Genomic DNA, 21,446 nt, shown 5'->3' on the forward strand with positions numbered 1-21,446 from the left:
AACTGTAGGAAAAATCAATTATCTTATATTGAGCAAGAAATTATATTTTTCAATAATTTCATAAAGTCTCTTCACCATCGTAAACAGTAAAATACAGTAGTAGGCCTACTGCTTTCTAAGTTGCATCTTATTCACACTATGGCGCTCGAAAGAATCAATTTTGTCTATTGTTTTGACATGCGATGAAACTAATTTTTCACATTTTAATTCTCTAAATTCTCTAAAATCATTTTGTTGTTATATATGTGCTGAGTCATGCATTCTATGACAGACAAAGATATTGTTTGCAACCGATAAAATATTCATACTATTACATAATATAATACATATTTAAAATATGTGTGTATGATCATAATTCCATGCTAAAATTTATCATAAGTTATGAATGTCAAAAACTGAGATAAATCACAGATTACAATAGTGTTAACAGTGGCAATTTCCTGAAAAATCATAGCGTGCAGTGTTTGCTGTTTTCTACAGTTAATATTCTCCAAGCCATGTTGATAATATACCTTCAGTTGAGCCAAATATATATGACGGCTGAGGCAAAAAAAAAAATTATACATTGGGCTTGTTGAGTTGAAACTTTCTATGATTCTCTCTGTAAAGTAGCTTATCTTCCGTTCTTACTAGTTGAATATCTACATTATTTAGACAGTCCAATATGAAAATTCAGTAGATTCTAAAGATGAAAGCCATGCAAACATACAAATTAAGGAAGAGTAAGCATGCATAAAAGGTAGGAAAATTATGAAAGTGTTTCACATTTAACCACAAAGTACCCTACCGTATAAGATTAATTGAAGGATGATTCATCATCTTCTATTATTTTTGTTAACATATCGATTTTTCACCTCCACTCGCATCTTGTCATTCATTACACAAGGTTGGCAGAAGCTTTTCTTTATGTCGATTAATGTTGATTGAAATTGATTTTGATTAGGGCACCAAAAGAATAGATCATTTTCTATTTGAAGCATTCAAATTAAAACTATTGAACATGATTCCTTATGACTTAGCATTCACAGATTTAGTTGGGTGAAGCTATTTGAAAAATGTACCTGTTTCATTATGATAATTGAAGGGTTGAAGTGATGAGTTAGTTCAAGTGAATTCTAGTACACAAGTATATTGTGCTTATAATGGGCTCTTCTTTATTTTCTATCGATGTTTTGCTCCAGTAGAGAAAATTAAAATGTTGGTTTTACATTTTATAAGCTTAGAGTGAGGCAATTCAATCCATTTGGAAGTAAAAGGTAATCACAGTGCGATTTTAACAGTGGATAGTAACTTTGAAATTCAGTTGCTCAATTCATTACGGCTTGATACTATCATTTGTAATTATAGTTGATCAGAAATATGCATTGTATAAAATGTTTATATTTCAGTTTGACCAATCTTCTATCACAGTCTCGCTTTCATTCATAAACATGATAATCCTAAATACGTTGATTACCTTAAAGATGTAGCTTATCTTACGTCGAACAATGTACAATACAAACAATTCTCATTAAATTACTATTATGATGATCATTGGAATTTCTGCCTGTGATTGAGAAAAAGTCATTTTATGAGCCTTGAAATTCGTACCTAGAAAAAGTTGCATTATTACTAGAAATTTTGTTATTTTTACTATTTATTATAGGTACTGTACATTGATTTTTGTGATTATAGAGATCAACTACTTTATTCTGAATCAGGATAAGGATAAATGGGGAAATTGTGAGATGGGGATAACATCCATAGTTACATAGCATAAATTTGAAAGCTCTGATAATAATGATTTGAACGGAACTGTGATTCTGGCTTGGTATTGCCTCTTCATGTATAGAATATATTTCAGAATAGAAAGCTTCAAAGTAATTCGTTCTCACTATATGTGATAATATTGGTAATATTTGGTAACATTTTTTAATATTTGAACCGAATGTGCAACAAATTAATCTACTTTCTGCTTTAAAATTTTCAACTTATCAGGAGTACTGTATTATCATATAGTATCTCAGGTAGGCCCACCCTTTTATTTTTTTTTGTTCACGTGATCTGATGATACTCATTCCATTATCAAGTTTTTAAATTATAAAGAGTGATTAAGCAAGATAAAACACAAGAAAAGCTATGAAAAGAAATTCTGAATCCTCATTTTTCACAAAATAAGGATAAGATGGAGGAGTCGGACACATAATATATCATGAAACTTCGTTGAAAAACATCAATATCTGAAACTAGAGTTATCAAATTGTGTTACCTCTGACTCGTATGGAGAAGGCACACTTCAAATTAATATAATAAATTCTGTGAGCAAACAATGAAATCCTGATTTTTATCATGAGCATGGTTAAATCAAGAAAATTGTAATATTTTTTTAGAAAAGTGAAAATCTATATACAGCGCATGTCAAAACAATAGACAAAATTAATTGTTTCGAGCGCCATAGTGTAAATGAGATGCAATGTAGACAGCAGTATTATTCTGTTTACTATGGTGAAGGGAGTCAGCCGCGTCGGCTGTTTCCTCTTCTACAGCGTCAACTTGAATCGCAAATACATAACAATATACATCAATGGATTCACAATGAATGTGGCTACAATAATTATTCGTAACATTGTTCTTAAAATTAGGTACTTGCTTCGAAGTTAATCGGAGAAAACAAAAATCAAATCGAAAAACCCCTAAATTTTTACATATATATATATATATTATATATATATATATATATATATATATATATATATATATATATTATGTATATTATTTTATCAAGAAAACTGTTAATTTTATTGAAAAAATGAATATAACTAATATTGTAGTCCTTAATTTAACGAATCGAATGACATATGATAGATTTTTCTCCGATTAATGGTTACAGAGATAATTGATTTCCAGTTTGCTGTTTACTATGGCTAAGAGAGTCAGCCGCGCCGTTCGCGTCGACTGTTTCCCCTTCCACGGCGTCAAATCGAATTGCAAATACATAACAATATACATCAATGGATTTGAAATGAGAGTGGCTACATTAATTATTCGGCTCATTCTTCTTTAAAACTACTTGCTTTGAAGTTAATAAAAAAACAAAAAAATCAAATCGCAAACCCCCTAAATTTTTACATATATATTATTTTATCAAGAAAACTGTTAATTTTATTGAAAAAATGAATATAACTAATATTGTAGTCTATAATGTAACGAATCGAATGGCATATAATAGAACTGTTTCCGATAAATGGGTACAGAGATAATTGATTTTCTGTGATTACCTGCATTTTTCAACTTTGAGGGGGGCTAGGGGGGAAAGATTCAGCTTTTATTTAATTTTCGGATCGAAAAAACCTTTATTGACTGGGCTATTATGACTATATTGACTGGACTAATAGTACAAATTGGTACTATGCTTATGAAGCATATTTTAATTTAAAATTTCACAAGTTTATGTTATGATAACAGAAGTTTCTGATGAAATTTTTCCCAAAATGCAAAAATGACATAATTTTTAAAACAAAAATAATGAAAGCTTACCTTAATCTCATCTTTCTTCTTCTGATTCTTCCTCGTCCTTCTTCAGCATTTTCTTCTGCTCCTCCTTCCATTGAACTTTCCTACTCCTTTTTCTCCACAATAATCTTCCAAATGTTATGGTGAAAATCAACTGCTGAAAATGTTTTCTTCTACTTCAAGTGTTCAACTAGAAAATAATAGAAAAAAGAGGGGGAAATTAAATAATAAAATGGGAGAAATAAATAAACTATCAAATATAAATAATACAACAAATCGAGAGAAAGAAACAACAAATTAAAGTTGAGTTCTGAATGATATTATATTTTTATAATTAGATTCCCTGCCACCTTCAAATCAAATCAAATGTTTTTATTGTCGTTCACAAAATTAAAAACTATTTTTTAAAAAATTATATATTGACAAAGTTTTGATTGACTTCCCATTGCTTGAATGGGAATGGGAAGTTAGGTTGAGGTTATTCATAAGGCAGTGACCTAACGATAACAGAAACAACTAAAATCAACCCTTCAACGAAATAAAAGAATGTACAGAGTGTTCTAAAAAAAGGTGCCCATAAGTCAGGGTGTGATTCCTCTCATCAAGAGAAGAAAAAAGTTCCAATTAACATTGGTCCGAAAATGCTTGGTTACCAAGTTATACAGGGTGAAAGATTTGGTCTGAATTTCTGTGCCCCTGCCGAAACAAAGCCCTACGGGTATTTGTTGGCTGTTGATTAAGATGTGAAATTAAGCGTACTTCATGTAAAATGACCTGAAAATTGAATAAAACCGTTTCCAGACATTTAGCTACAGTAATTTCTAAGATATGTGACGAAATACGCAAAACTTGGTCCCGAAAAACAAGTTCCTTATAGGTTTAAAGCAGATTTCTATGTTAAATGTACAATAAACACAGAACTTGCAGAATCGTTATTTGTGCAACTAGTGCGCAAAGTGACAGTTTGCTGCACCGAAAGAAACGTTTACGCCCGAGCCGTAGGCGAGGGCGGAATGGTTTGTTGAGTGCAGCAGAGGAACTTTGCGCACGTATTTCACATTAAGTTTTTCCTACAGTTACCATTGAATATGAAAAGTGGGTAATTATGGGTAAAATTGCCTGAAATCCATCAAATAACTTAGTAGTGTTTGAATGGCGGGGGGCAGCTGTGTGGTGTGTGCTGTGGTGGCACTGTGCTGTCGTTGTCCTTGGTTATAATATCTACTTAATAATTAGCGCGTTGTGCTTGGTTGCACCTCTGCTCACTATAGCAGCCACAGCAGTCACTGTTACCAACTTCATTTTGATTTTGCTGCACTGTTGCTCCATATAACCTACTAAGTATTTTGCGTTGCCATGTTGCAAATCTGGAGTGCAGAAAAATTTTTCCCGCACTAGAGCGGAAAAGTGATTCTTTGCGTTCTGTAATCAGTGCAGCAATGGCCACTTTTCAACGTAACTGTAGGAAAAATTTAATTTTGAAGAGAAAGATGTAGAATAAGTCTATAATAGACAAACGCAACCATGAAATTATAATCCTTAATTACATACAGAACGCATGAAAAATAGAGAACTTGACAGATTTTGTCTATATTTCATGTTTTTTTTATGTAATTGAGGATTATTTTAAGTTCAAGTTTCGCGTATTTCTCGGACCTATGTTAATTAGCAATTTTTTCTCTTCTTTTCATATGAGGAATCACACCCTGACTTATGGGCATTTTTTCAGCACACTCTGTATAGCATAAAATATTATTGAAATTGAATAAAAACACTAATATGTTGTCAAATTCTACAGTTTTATTCGGTACACGACCATGGATTTGTGACCACACCGGTCACATTTTCAAGTTGACTGAAAATGTGACTGTCAACTTGAAAATGTGACCTGGGTGTTCACGAATCCATGGCCCCGTACCGAATAAAACTGTGTAGAATTTGACAACATATGTGGTTTTTATTCAATTATGGAACGGTTCTACAATATCGACAATGACTATATATTAAACAATATTTAAATATTGTAGTACAAAGTTTCAACTTGAAAATGACCTAAGTTGGGTCGAAACTAGTTGTTGAACTATTTTGAAGTTTTTAAAAGATAAAGGTTTCTACAAAATTTTTATATTGTTTTTATTAATTTGTTAAAAAGTAGCCCATGAGAGTGGAGTGTTTTTAATGTTATTCAATTATGACCCTCAGATAATAGCTGAAGCTAAAAGTATGATACAAACTATATTTATTGAGAAACACATTGAATTTCATTTTTACAAGTATAATCTCTTAAACGGTTTCCATTATATTACCTTACAAACTAATATGACAACCAGACAATATTAAACAACCAGATTTTCCATGATATTTGTTAGGTTAGGTTAGGTTAGGTTAGTTAGGGATTGGTTAGGTTAAAGGTCTGCGTTGGATTAGGTTAGGGCAAAGCTGGGTTTTCGTTTATGCGTGGATGCCGTCGTCGACCACGACAGGGAGAGAATCTCAGATTGGGTAGATTTCAATTTGTCTACATAACCTAAAAGATTATGTTCAAATATGTTTTAATGGGGCAGGTTGAGCTTATACTTTTTATACTTTTAAATGGCAATATGTTGATATTATTAAAATTGTTAATTTTTTGAATAATAAAGACAAATAATAAAAAGTTATTTGATCAGCTGTTTTAGCACACTTAGAATTAGCACAATATGAATGTCAACAATGCTTGACGTTATCAACTGCGGAAATTTACGCATAAACGAAAATGCACCTTGAGGTTCTAGTTGAGATTTAGTTGAGTATCAAGATCAGTTCAACAAGAGTTAATAGGTTAGAGGAACTGAAGTTACAGGGCCAAGAAGATGAAGCATGCTTAAATCATACAATAAATTACAAAAAATAGTGTTAGACAAAATATAGACAGAGTATGAAATAACTTGAATATTGTAGAGCTTCAGCTAGTATTAATAATAATTATTATAAAACCAAGTACAACCATTCTTAATATTTTATTGTTGAAGCACATGTTAATGTTAATGAAAAAATTCAAAACTTTCAACTATTTACTGATTACATGTATATGAAGTAGAGATTTAACAAAGATTGTAACAATAACGGTATGTTTTTATTAATTCACAGGTTAGTTTGTTTAAAGAATAATTATTATTAAACGAAATTCCAATTAAATGCTGTAAATCACCCCGAATACTTCTGCTATTGCAAATATTGACAAAAGGGTAAACAGCCCGGGCTGACAAATAATTTTTGTATTGTAGCCCTCATCGAATTTCCATCTAGTTGTTTACCCTGTTGTCAATATTTGCAGTAGCAGAAGTCTTCGGGGTGATTTACAGCATTTAATTGGAATTTCGTTTAATAATAATTATTCATTAATATTAGAATGTGTACAAATGTAACTTCCATTTTATTTCCATCATTAGTTTGTTTATTTCTACAATAAATCCGTAAATCTGTCTCACTTTATAATCACTCATTATTAACAATCTCTCATTTTAGATAATCACTTTTATTACCTACTCTGTGAATTCCATAGTAAGCCACTTCAACTTTGAAATACTGCTCTAAACAACCCTAATCAATAATATCTCATAAAAGCTACAGAATATTGACCAAAAATATGTATTTTTCACAACACCTCCAATTTAATACAATTTCAACAAACTTCCATGATCTTATCATGCTATAAATAATTTTGATGACTCATTACTAAATTTGATGGAATCAATATAATAAATATTAGACCCAGTTTATAGGACACATTAATGGTCCACTGGAACCGATTTCGTCCGAACTAGCATCGGTCGAAAACTACCGAACTCGTCCGAACGATCCCCCAACAAAGGAAGCTGTAGATGCTCGTCCATTGCAACAGGTTCATAAGTCCGTGCACGGCCGTCTCCAGCCGATCAAGTCTTCGATCCGAATTAAATGAGATTTTCCGGCTCTATCCGACCGAACTAACTAGTCGAGCTGAGACAACATCATCCTAACCTAAAGATTGTTTCACAGTCTTGTCTGTTTTTTGAACTTGTTCTGTTTTATAAAGTTTCAACCAAAGACCTTAAAGAGATATAGACCCACAATGCCTATGCCTTCCCAATGATAGCTCTTACTTGAAATTGAAGCCCGCCATTGGGGTATTGTAGCGCAAGATATTATATGTATATATTTGTAATATTATAGATTACAAAGGCATTGGTATGTAATAATCTTATATTTATGTTGCCCCAATTCAATTCAGTTCAATTCCAAGTACGACACTAGCGCTGCATGTGAGTCTATGCATCTTTAAGGTCTTTGGCATCAACTATGGACAATGAAAAGTTGATAAGTTTGGTTCAAGAAAATGTTCCATTGTGGGTTATGCGAGACAAAAGATATCATCGTAGTGGTGTTCAAAGGAATCTGTAGATAAAGATTACTGATCAAATAGGATCTGAAGGTAAGATTAATGTAATGAATAACTAATTTAGTGGATATTTATTTATTCAATTTTCAAAATCTTAATATAAACACCGTTTATGAAAAATATTGGTGGCTATGATAATAATTAAATATAATTAAATTATTTCAATATTCAACAGTTCAGCCAACTACTGAACTAGACTGACGTAAACGGTTGCAATGGACGACCATATTCGGCCGAGTTAACGTACGGCAGATTCGTCCGATCCAACGGTTGAATGGATCGGTTGAATACGGTTCCAGTGGACGGTTACCCTAAATCAGAGCGATCATTGAATCTATGTTGCGAAGATATTGTGGTATTCCTTCAGTGTCCTATTCTTGTTATCATATTATTGAATATACCGGGTGCTTCAAAAAAATGTATACACACTTTAAACAATCGTAGTTTTACCACTCTACAAGGTTAATGTTATATTTCTTGGCCAGGTGGCAGCATAATCGTCCCTCTATGTTATATTGTTAGTTGGACTTGGAATTTGTAATATCAACATGGCGGACGTACGTTTGAGTTTTGAAGAACGTAAGCAGGTTATTAAGTGGTACTGGAAGTTTGGGAATGTAAATGTTTAAAGACAGTGGAGAAGGGAGTATGATACAGTACCACCTTCAAGATTAACAATTACATGCATACGAGACAAATTCAAAGTTCATGGAGCAGTGTGTGATGTGCATAAAGGTCATTCAGGTCGGCCTCGAACAGCTACAAGTGATGAAACATCAACGGCAGTCTTGGAACTGTTTCAACGGTCTCCTAACAAATCTTCAAGGCAAGGGGCACGTGAAAGTGATGTAAGTGCTAGCAGCGTGCTACGCATTCTGAAGAGAGGCAAGTATCGTGTTTACATTCCAAGGCTGGTGCAACAGCTAAATGACGACGATCCAGATCGAAGGTTGCAATTTTGTGAATGGATTCAGGAGATGGTGATACGAGGACCAGGATTTATGGGTAGCATCATTTGGTCGGATGAAGCCCAATTAAACTTAATGGAACTGTCAATAGGCACAATTGTGTTTACTGGGGTGAAGAAAATCCTCACATTACAATTAATTGTAAAAGCTGTAAATTTGCCTGGTGTAAATGTGTGGTGCGGTTTGTCTTCAAGGGGACTCATTGGACCTTTTCGATTTGAAGGCACTCTAACTGGTATTAATTACCTAACAATGCTTGCTGATTCCATATTTCCTGCCATTTGTGCATTATATGGTAATGATGATTTTTATTTTCAACAAGATGGTGCTCCGCCGCACTATCACAGGGACGAACGAGCTTACCTGGATCAAAATTTGCCAGGCCAGTGGATAGGACGCAGGGGGCCAATCGAGTTTCCAGCATGCTCTCCAGACCTTACACCACTGGATTTCTTCTTGTGGGGCACAGTAAAACATGAGGTGTACAAACGTAAACCACGTAACCTAGACATTCTTTGGAATGAGATTCAAGCGGTGTGTAGAGAAATCTCATTGGACGTTTTGATACGATGTACAGAATCAGTGGTGACTCGTACTCAGAATTGTATTGATGCTGCAGGTCACCAATTTGAACAGTATTAACATTTTTTATTTATGTTTCATTTACATTGGACTTTCAGCTTTCTATTTTCCTGAAATTTAACTTTGTAGAACGGTAAATAAATTTTCTATGAAAGTTCAAAGTGTGTATACATTTTTTTGAAGCACCCGGTATAGGTTTCATGGTCTATTCCATTTAATAAATGCCCTAGAAAATAAGAGTCGATCAAACTAAATAAGTGTTCTTGGTCTCTCTAAAATAAGTCTCTGAGACTAGTTTTCAAGACATTCGTCAAGAGAAGAAAGATTGAGATTTTTTCGATCACTATTAACTTTATTGTGAGATGGGTAGTTCTTTTTATAACAGTGTCCTACCACTCAAAAATCCCAAATGAATTTTTAGAAGATACAGAAGGGTTTTAGTTCGGCAAGATCTTCAACCGTTTTGTTTGGCCGTTGGATTCGTCCGATCCAACAGCCGAACAAAACGGTTGAAGAAACGGTTGATCTGCCGGCCGTTGATTCGGCCGAATATGGTCGTCCATTGGAACCGTTCACGTCAGTCTAGTTCAGTAGTAGACTGGTTGCCAATTATTGAATTAACTACTATCATAGCTACCAAAATTTTTCATAAACAATGATTATATTGAGATTTTGAAAACTGAATGAACAAATATCCACTAAATTAGTTATTCATTATAATAATCTTATCTTTAGATCCTATTTGTTCAGCAATCTTTGTCCACAGACAATGATATCTTTTGTCTCGCATATCCCACAATGGAACATGCTCTTGAACCAAGCTTATCAACTTTTTATTGTCAATAGTTACAACTTTATAAAACAGAACAACTTCAACAAACAAGACTGTGAAACAATTTTAGGTTAGAACACTTTGTTGTCTCAGCTCGACTAGCTAGTTCGGCCGGATAGAGCCGGTAAATCCCATTCAATTATTCGGATCGAAAAATTGATCGGCCGTACCTGTTGCAATGGACGAGCATCTATTCCTTTCTTTGTTGGGGGATCGTTCGGTCGAGTTCGGTAGTTTTTGGCCGATGCTAGTTCGGACGAAAACGGTACTAGTGGACGGCCCACCTTAACCTCAGTAACACTCTACCAAGAAACATATGCCCAACGTACGTTTAACGCTAATCTATGGTTGCAAGAAGCCATGCTCGGATTTAACGTGTTACATTCCGGGTTTGAACTAACAGCAGATCTATCTCCGTTTAAACCGAGATGGGCCTAAGAAACCCTACCAATAAATATTACTTGAAAATCTGTTATAAAACCTACCTCAATATTTTCCCAAAAATAACATATATCTCCATAACCATATTTACTCCAACTAATTCTCAAAATCGAAGACTAGTAAATTTTAATATAATTTGTAAAAAAATCTACCTGAATATTGTCCCAAAAATAACTATTTATCAACAATTCCAATTTGCAACTCAAGCCTAATAATCATTGAGAGAGAAGTTGCGCGATTTTGGTCTAAAGCCGGGTCCAGACGCTCAAGTTTTCCATCAGTCTTTTGCTCAAGCATAAGACGGATCGTTTGGTTCAAGCAAAAGACGGATGTAAAATTGCGACCACACGCATCCGTCTCATGTCGTCCGTTTTCCTATTTTTGTGCTCTCAAGTTCAGTTCGTCATCAATATCTACCATATATCTGGTAGATGAGTAATAATTATATCGTATTTTTTCGCTGATTCAACTGGATAATGCTATATTTAACAACACAATGACAAAAATATTACTGTTAATCGCTAAATGGCTTTGTTTTAGATGACTCATATCTCGAGACACTGTGATTGTAAATGGATTGAAATTTTGTAGATAGTATTCTTATCAACAATATAGTACATCTTAATATATCATGATAGTAAATCATAATATCAACATCAAATTCTGAGAGTATCATGAGAATCAAGAAAGAAAATAAATTTAAATGGCGTTATCGATAAAAAAAACTTGCTTATTTTCAAGTACTCGCGAGGCATTTTATTAATTTGAGTGCGCTGAATTCGAATCTGGAATCACAATTCCTCTATCGCCATTTTTACGCGATTTAGGTTTTGGTGGATAGGCAAAAGACGGACGGTTTGATGGAAAAAGATTCCCGGCCGATACATTCTAAGTTTGACGACTTAAGCTTGAAGACCCATCCGTTTTACCGTCCAGACGCATCGACTTACATGCTCCGACTTTTGCTTGAGCAAAAGACTGAATACTCTGTTGTATATCCATACTTTATCACTGTTAAAATTAAACTTGAATTTTAAAAAACACTTTTGAAGTGAAAATACATGTGTATTCTTATCAATAAATCTGTAAAAATCAAATCAATTCTGCGTTACATGTGTATTTTCACTTCAAAAGTGTTTTTTAAAATTCAAGTTTAAAAGACTGAAGCAAAACTTGAGCGTCTGGACATGGCTTAAGAGAAGTGTCTCAGGTTGTCTACAAGACTGATTGTCTACAACTGCCTATAGACCAATCCTCGTCTGCGAGAGCAATAATCACCAAACATTGCAGGTCTATGGTATCTCATCAAAAACAAGAGACTTGATGTCAAAGTTAGTAGACAGAAGGTTGGTCACTCATCTATTAAATTTAATTATTATTATTAAACGAAAATCCAAATTAAATGCTGTAATTAATTCATTAGCAATTGAATAATTGCAATATTTCAGTAATTTCCATCTGTTGAATTTGAGTTGACATGCAATTGGAGTGGGAGAACTGCAGCCGTGACCTAGGCTGTAGTACACAAAGTAGGCAGAATATCGCATCCTTGAAAATCATACAGTGAGGTATAGTCAAATTATATAACACAAACTTGTTCTGACATGCAAGCTTTCTGTTTCTGCTTTACAATAATTATCAAAACATTTAAATAATACAAGCATTTTTCCATTTAAAAGCAGAAACCCCACCTCCTAATCTACCCTTTCAAACCCTTAAGCCGCGTTTACACCAAAGTTATTAACATTAATAACATCTATATATATATAAAAGCGAAATGGCACTCACTCACTCACTCACTCGCATAACTAAAAATCTACCCGACCAAAAATGTTCAAATTTAGTAGGTATGTTCAGTTGGCCCTTGTAACATATTTAAATCTGGGTAGATGAAAAACCCTAACAGAAATAGTAATAGGTCTAAAAATAAAGTAATTGGCTAATATCGCCAAGCAGATAATAAACATGATTAGATAGCATCAGCTTGTTCTGGCTAAATGGTACAAGAACCTAAAAAGGATTTGAAGGAAGTTTATTACTCATAAATAGATTATTTATAAAATATTTGAAGATTGAGGTTAGGTAGATGTATTCACAGATCGGTGACCTAGAGATCGATCAAACCGAAGAACGTAGAATCTGACCAAAACCCCTTGGCAGAGCTTTATTGCATTCGGATGGTGTGCAATGTGAAAAAACACCCGTCCACGTGGCTAATTATTAGTTAGCATGGAATAATATTAATATATATAATATTAACTAGCATGCAAAGAGCATAAATAAAAAACCAAATAAAAATAATTTAATGTATTCAGGAAATAAGAGTTACCAGGCGCATGAATACCTAATAAAATTTGCATGCACCAATAGTAAAACGGCAGTTAATAGGCGGCAACTGTAGGCCAATTCAAAAATATTTATATATATTTATATAATTGTAGTAGATTTTGTGTAAAAATTTGTGTAATCTATGTTATCAATATGGCTCGAATGCAAAGAAATTATTAATCATATAATCTAAGCAATATTTTGGCATTTTTTGTAAGATCTATTTGAATTTAATGGCGGAGGATTGAGATATTTAATTTTATGCTAATTTGAAAGTCGGAAAGAGAATCTGTAAAACTTGAGAAGGAAGAACCAGCACTCGCCAGCCAGATGCCACCATAAGAGGACCCCAAATATTTTAGAGCGAAGTACCTTATTAATAATTTTGTAAAAATTAAAGTTAAAGTAAATTATTAAATTTCTTAAAAGACTTCGTGATGCTATTGTGAAGCAGAAGTCATTTTTCATTTTTTATTAAATTTATAACCCCTTGGAGGAGACGATTCCGGCTACCATATTCCCGGACCACATGGAGTTGGATCGATATCGGCGGCTTACAAGAAGATTTTCGACACGTGAGTGATTTAAATTTGAATTTAGTGATGGGCGCCCTAGTGCTTCGAAATAATCTGATAATCAAAGCTAGCTCGCCGAAAGGGTTATTATAAATTGAGAAATTAATAAGAGTAATACTTGCGCAAGTAAAAAATTAGTATTAAAGGTATTTAATTGAAAGAAAAATATATATAGATCAATATTTTAGAAATTTCTATTTAATCAAAGAAGTACGAAATCTAGGCTATCAAACGTATGCATACAATATTTAATTTTTGCAATACAATTTGCGATAGTTTATCATAGTTCTAATTCACTAGATGAATGGCTCTACCTATTCCGTCAGGTGCCGAATCTTACACCCTGAGATAAAAATATATATTCGATACAAATAAATCTACTAAATACTAGAGATTTTAATATATAGATATATTTGGATTATTAGTGGCTAATTATCAAGCTGATCTTAGAGCACATATTTATGATTGAATTATCCAAGCCGACAAGTATTAGCAAGTACATGTCACAGCTACATGCCAAAGAATGCATATGATTTCAAGATAAAGGCACATGGTAATGATTCGTGCCATAAATCTAGAATATAAAGTTAGCCTGTGATATTTTTATTGATTTCAATATTGTTCTATTTTTATATTATATTTTTATCGCTCTATATATATTTTTTGCCTCGACTGATCTTTGCATTATTTATGTAATATATGTGTAAAATTTTCATGGTGTGCAATTTATTTTATATTCCTCATCTCTATAGTATAAGTATCATTTATATATATATATTTATTATTATTGAATTACAAGAGTTATTGGAGAAGCCCATATCTAGGCCTATCAAGATTTTTTAAGACTGAATACTATTAGAAAACCACGCCCTAATTATATTAAATCTCATGCTTTACCGACTGATGCCAAGCAGGAGGCTAATCGTTATTTGTTATATAAAGAATAACGTGACACAAAGACATGTCGTACCAACGTGGGACTGATGATGAGAGCCAAGCTCATTGAATAATTACTTGAAATTAGGTCAATAAACATAGTGAAAATTATAGATAACTTATACGAGTTGTGAGGAAAACTGGCGAAGGAATATTTGTATTACTTTTTGGGGAAACAAGAGCTTTAAATAGAGAGAAATTATATGTTTTAAAGAAAATTTTATATTATTAGTACTGTGAAAAATTACATGTTTATAGAGAGAGATTTTATTTTATAAGCCTAAACTGCTATTACTTTCTAGTCAAAAATATATTAGGTGTTTAAGCCAGTTGGAAAATAAGTCGCAGCCTGTAAACTAGCCAAAAATAAATCAACAAAACATTGAGGGCGCTAGAGTATTGTAAAAAACTTAAGTATAAATACCTGATTGTAAGAGTATCCAAACACTTTACACATCACTGTTCACTGTAAGTCCCGGCTGTGTCTCTTTTTTAAGCATTTTCGCTTATCATTTTTATCACTGTTTAATTAGCATTTATCACATTTGACATAATGAATCACACTCCCGCAAACTCTGAAGTTTCATATATGTACGGCGGTTGCACAGATCCCACTTTGTCGACTCCGAGCACATCAAACCCCACCACGGTAGATGCCAATACGCCACGAGAAAGGGAACCAGGAAGCGTCGGGTCGATAATTTTCGATCCACCAGGTCTGCAACCTCTATCCTCCACTCGAATCGACGCCGCTGACACACCCTTGAATCAACGGATAGTAGAGATCAACTTTGAAGGGGGCGAAGAGCAGTCTGCAGAACCCGCATCGCCGGAGGCCGAGTCACACCTGAGCAAACAAAGTATATTTTCAATCACAGAATTAGATCCGCTTCAAAAGGTAATAATGGAACAAACGAGTAGCACTTTTAACATTATGTTACAAAAAACAATGGATAGTATGATGCAGGAAATTAAAAAGGAGATTGCTACAGTAAAAGAGGAAAATAAACAGACAGTGGAACAGGGTATGAAAGAGACCACAGGCGCTATAAAATCAGTAGAACAACGGTTGGATAATATTGAAACTAAAGTAGAGAGTCATAGGGAAGAGTTAAAAGCAATGATAACCCTACAAAAAGAAAGTCAGGATAAAGTTACGGCAGGATTATCGGAAAGGTTAGATACGGTTACATGTGAACTCAATGAAAGGATAAACAACTTAAATACACAAATCACTACACCTATTCAGGATATAACAAATAACATTAAGGCCGATTGCCACCAAGAAATCCACAAACAAATTACCGTTGCCAATCAAAACTTAACAACTACAGTTGACAAAAATATTAACAATATTAAAGAAATACAAAACAAACAGATTAATATGTCCACAAAAATGAACCAACTGCAAGGTAGCATCAATCAAAACACTGAAACCTGTAAAGCTTTAAATGGAACTCTACTAATTCAGAAATCCACTCTGACTCAACTAAATCAAGAAATAAACGCAAATAAAATTACACATAATAGTCAATGGCAGATAACACAGGAAAAAATAATAGCATTGGAAAATCATATTCAACAACAACCTCAAGGAATTCAAACAGACAACCTCAACGTACATAGTATATTACAAGGACTAGGAAAATTTGATAACACTGATCGCCATTTGCAACCTCAACCATTCATTGATCAGATAAAATTAGTACAAACTCTTGCACCTACCTCTTGGAATTTTTGGCGTCTTCGTTTGACTAGTTTATTGATTGGCGAACCCCTGATGTTCTTTCGGAGTAGAGCCCATGAATTTACATCATTGGATGAGTTTGTAGCTGTCTTCCTGGAACAGTATTGGAGCAGAAGTAAACAGTTGGACGTGCTAGCGGACATTATATCATGCGATTTCAACCCTAACTTAGACGGTGCATGTACCACTTTCGTCACTGCCCTACAGTTTAAAAATTCTCAATTGAGCGAGCCCATTAATGAATCGGCATTAGCAAGTATTATTTTAAAGAAGCTACCGTATCAAGTTAGAATGGCACTCGCCACACAACCCATTACTGATTGTAAGCAGCTGATAAATCATTTATATGGCATACAGTCTGCAATGGCCATATCAAACCACCGTTCAGACCAGAGATACGCACAAAATCAACATAACTCAAAATTTAATCAGTATAACAGCCAAAATTATGAATCAGTACCATATGATTGCTCACGATCTACCCCTCAATTTAAACGCCGCTATAATCATAATCAAAATAACAGCTGGAATAATAGAAGTTTTCAGAATCGTCAAACAAACCATTATCCACAGCAAACCTATGAAAGAAATTATTATTATGGCCATGATCGATTTAACACAAATAATGATTACACTCAGAATAATTACGACAAAAATTACAAACCGCCACCTCATCAAATAAGTACAAACTACACATTAGAGCATGCGTCCAGATCAAATCACCAAAAAACACAGAACCCAACACCCAACAACCCGCCACCAGATATACAGAAAACTACAGCTAATAAACCAGGACTATATGATACCCCCGATATAACAAGCACAAGCTCAAATGAAACAAACCAAGAAAAGCAGGATATTTCAACGTCATACACCACATTCAGAAGTGATTTACCGAAAACTTATTAGAAGAACCGAAATAGTATTAGAAGAACCGAAGCCAATACAAGACAGTTTACTACAAAAAACCGCCGCCAAACATGCAATTAAAGCCAGCCACAAACATCACCCATTTTAAGTATATTGTTCCCCGCCGACGATCCATCACCGCAGGTAGAGCAGCCCACACATCAAGAGACCGCCACCATACTACCCGCTTTGAAAGTCACACTCGCGCATCAAGTGACCGCCACCATGCACCCGCGCACAGAATCCATGCACCCGCACCAATGGACACCACCGAAGGAGACAAAGGACCCCAAAATTTTTGACCGAGAGGATAACATGCAGGACCGGAGGAGCGCCCACCGCAAGGCCCGGAGACGGAAGCGCCCGAGGACACCGGACGGCCGACATCAGGACGGAGAGGACGGCATTCGGGAGAAGAAGATGCATCGCAAGGCCCGGAGGCGGAAGAAGCGACGAAGGAGGAACCACGCGCGCGCATACCGGCCGCATGCACGCTTCAAGAGGCAAAGGAGGACATCGAACCAACACCGAGGAGGACAGGAGCGGGCCGACGGCGTGCATCCGCGGCATATTCGTTTCAAGGAAGATGATCAACGATGTGACCGGAAGAATGGGCTAAGGAAACGGGATAAAAACGGATCGAATGAATGGATAAAAACGGAGCTACTACTATGACTACTACTGATTCATGCCTGGATAAAAATAAAGTGGACTATTTATGGAGGTTGATAAAGGCTAGAAAGCCAATAAGATTGGAAGAATTAAAAAATAATATTAAAAAAGTGGAAGTACCTGGCTATATGTTGAGTGATTATATTGTTGGGAAGTTGATAAATGTTTTGATATGGTGTTTAATATTTGTTATGATGGCTGTGATATTAATAAACGACTGTGTTGTGGATAGAACGAAAAATATTGTATTGTTGTTGTTAAATGAATCTATTATTGATAATTGGAAATTTAATATTATAAAAATGTTTATTGTTGCGGGCATAAGGAGTTATAATGAACTGAGATCAAGAACATTAAATGAAAATAAGAGGAAAGGTGAATTAAAATTACAGGATGATTGGAATGGATTGAAAGGAACTACAATTAATGAATCAAGGAATTGTTTAAAAAAGTATACAAGATACCGGGGTTTTATATTCATGAAGAAAATTTATCAACTAGGACAGCCTCAAAAAACCAACAGCAGATAACCAACCGGCCTACAGCAACATCTACAAACCGAATGCAAGAAGATGCAAGTAAACCACAACAATTCTACATGAAATATCATCAAATTTCAAATAATATGATAAGAAGTCAAAGGAAAACAACACTATCAAGCCAATTACTAACCTTCCTTAATAAATTTAATATTGGTATAGGACCTCGTGGCAACAATCCAATGTTTTAATTCCTTCCAGCCGTTAGAAGCCTGCAATAAGGAAAAGAACAATTTTTAAATATGTAATTAAATTATATACATCAGATAAAAAGGACACAAGCGGGGATAATAAAATTAAAATTTGTTAATTACCTTTTTAAGAGAAAAAATTGAGCAGTTAGGTTAGTTATGAAAGTCGATAGCAAATTCTGCTGTAACATGTAACACTATGAATTGTAGAACAGCGAACAGCTGACCAAAGCCACCCAAATCAAATGAATGTAATGTCTGTTGAACATATGTTTATAAAAAGAAGTACTGTACCCAAAGAGTTATTTATTATTGTTATTTATTATATTTATTAATGTCGATATTTATTTATATGTTTTTATATTTATTACTTTTAATTATGCCACGTTTGTTACCTGAAAAGATTTAAAGTGAATACCAGTTACCAAAACCAAAGAGCCATTAGCAAAAGAAAGTATTGTACCTGATGTATAGAAAATTATTTATATTAAGACCTAAGAAATACTATAGGATATAAGCCCAGAAGTTTATGAATCGAAATTATTGTCTAAAAGGAATCATTTATGAGAATTATGAATGTGTGTAGTTAAGTTGGCAGCCCTGCAAGCGGCGAATTCAAAAATTACTGTGTTGTAAATGGTGTCAGGAGGAGTACGTTTAGAAGTTTATATTTATGATATTTTTATGTGTGTTGAGGAGGAGAATTTGTTATTGTTTTTGATAAAGGTATAAAGGAGATGCAGCAAATATGACTGCGAAATGTGATAGAAGTAGGAGAGTATAATTTATAAATAAAGTATAGTGTATATCAATGTATTTGAAGGGTGGGTTTTCATTAAAAACATTGTGATTCTCAAATATTTTGAATTCAAACCCAGGGGCGCGTGTAACATATTTAAATCTGGGTAGATGAAAAACCCTAACAGAAATAGTAATAGGTCTAAAAATAAAGTAATTGGCTAATATCGCCAAGCAGATAATAAACAAGATTAGATAGCATCAGCTTGTTCTGGCTAAATGGTACAAGAACCTAAAAAGGATTTGAAGGAAGTTTATTACTCATAAATAGATTATTTATAAAATATTTGAAGATTGAGGTTAGGTAGATGTATTCACAGATCGGTGACCTAGAGATCGATCAAACCGAAGAACGTAGAATCTGACCAAAACCCCTTGGCAGAGCTTTATTGCATTCGGATGGTGTGCAATGTGAAAAAACACCCGTCCACGTGGCTAATTATTAGTTAGCATGGAATTAATATTATATATATAATATTAACTAGCATGCAAAGAGCATAAATAAAAAACCAAATAAAAATAATTTAATGTATTCAGGAATAAGAGTTACCAGGCGCATGAATACCTAATAAAATTTGCATGCACCAATAGTAAAACGGCAGTTAATAGGCGGCAACTGTAGGCCAATTCAAAAATATTTATATATATTTATATAATTGTAGTAGATTTTGTGTAAAAATTGTGTAATCTATGTTATCAATATGGCTCGAATGCAAAGAAATTATTAATCATATAATCTAAGCAATATTTTGGCATTTTTGTAAGATCTATTTGAATTTAATGGCGGAGGATTGAGATATTTAAATTTTATGCTAATTTGAAAGTCGGAAAGAGAATCTGTAAAACTTGAGAAGGAAGAACCAGCACTCGCCAGCCAGATGCCACCATAAGAGGACCCCAAATATTTTAGAGCGAAGTACCTTATAATAATTTTGTAAAAATTTAAAGTTAAAGTAAATTATTAAATTTCTTAAAAGACTTCGTGATGCTATTGTGAAGCAGAAGTCATTTTTCATTTTTTATTAAATTTATAACCCCTTGGAGGAGACGATTCCGGCTACCATATTCCCGGACCACATGGAGTTGGATCGATATCGGCGGCTTACAAGAAGATTTTCGACACGTGAGTGATTTAAATTTGAATTAGTGATGGGCGCCCTAGTGCTTCGAAATAATCTGATGATCAAAGCTAGCTCGCCGAAAGGGTTATTATAAATTGAGAAATTAATAAGAGTAATACTTGCGCAAGTAAAAATTAGTATTAAAGGTATTTAATTGAAAGAAAAATATATATAGATCAATATTTTAGAAATTTCTATTTAATCAAAGAAGTACGAAATCTAGGCTATCAAACGTATGCATACAATATTTAATTTTTGCAATACAATTTGCGATAGTTTATCATAGTTCTAATTCACTAGATGAATGGCTCTACCTATTCCGTCAGGTGCCGAATCTTACACCCTGAGATAAAAATATATATTCGATACAATAAATCTACTAAATACTAGAGATTTTATATATAGATATATTTGGATTATTAGTGGCTAATTTATCAAGCTGATCTTAGAGCACATATTTATGATTGAATTATCCAAGCCGACAAGTATTAGCAAGTACATGTCACAGCTACATGCCAAAGAATGCATATGATTTCAAGATAAAGGCACATGGTAATGATTCGTGCCATAAATCTAGAATATAAAGTTAGCCTGTGATATTTTTATTGATTTCAAATATTGTTCTATTTTTATATTATATTTTTTATCGCTCTATATATATTTTTTGCCTCGACTGATCTTTGCATTATTTATGTAATATATGTGTAAAATTTTCATGGTGTGCAATTTATTTTATATTCCTCATCTCTATAGTATAAGTATCATTTATATATATATATTTATTATTATTGAATTACAAGAGTTATTGGAGAAGCCCATATCTAGGCCTATCAAGATTTTTTAAGACTGAATACTATTAGAAAACCACGCCCTAATTATATTAAATCTCATGCTT

General features: G+C 33.7%; 1 protein-coding gene across 2 annotated transcripts in view; it reads right to left on the reverse strand.

The window, feature by feature from the left end:
- The window catches only part of LOC111043480 (glycine-rich cell wall structural protein 1.8-like), a 100,084-nt gene that overhangs the window by 33,599 nt on the left and 45,039 nt on the right, over nucleotides 1-21,446 (reverse strand). For both annotated transcript variants that reach the window (XM_039440670.1, XM_039440669.1), the window contains exon 12: nucleotides 3,517-3,682. The gene's annotated coding sequence lies outside the window, so the exon portion shown is untranslated. The remainder of the gene's footprint in view (nucleotides 1-3,516; nucleotides 3,683-21,446) is intronic.

Source organism: Nilaparvata lugens, chromosome 14, assembly GCF_014356525.2.
Source record: "Nilaparvata lugens isolate BPH chromosome 14, ASM1435652v1, whole genome shotgun sequence".
In the NCBI taxonomy this organism is placed as follows: domain Eukaryota; kingdom Metazoa; phylum Arthropoda; class Insecta; order Hemiptera; family Delphacidae; genus Nilaparvata; species Nilaparvata lugens.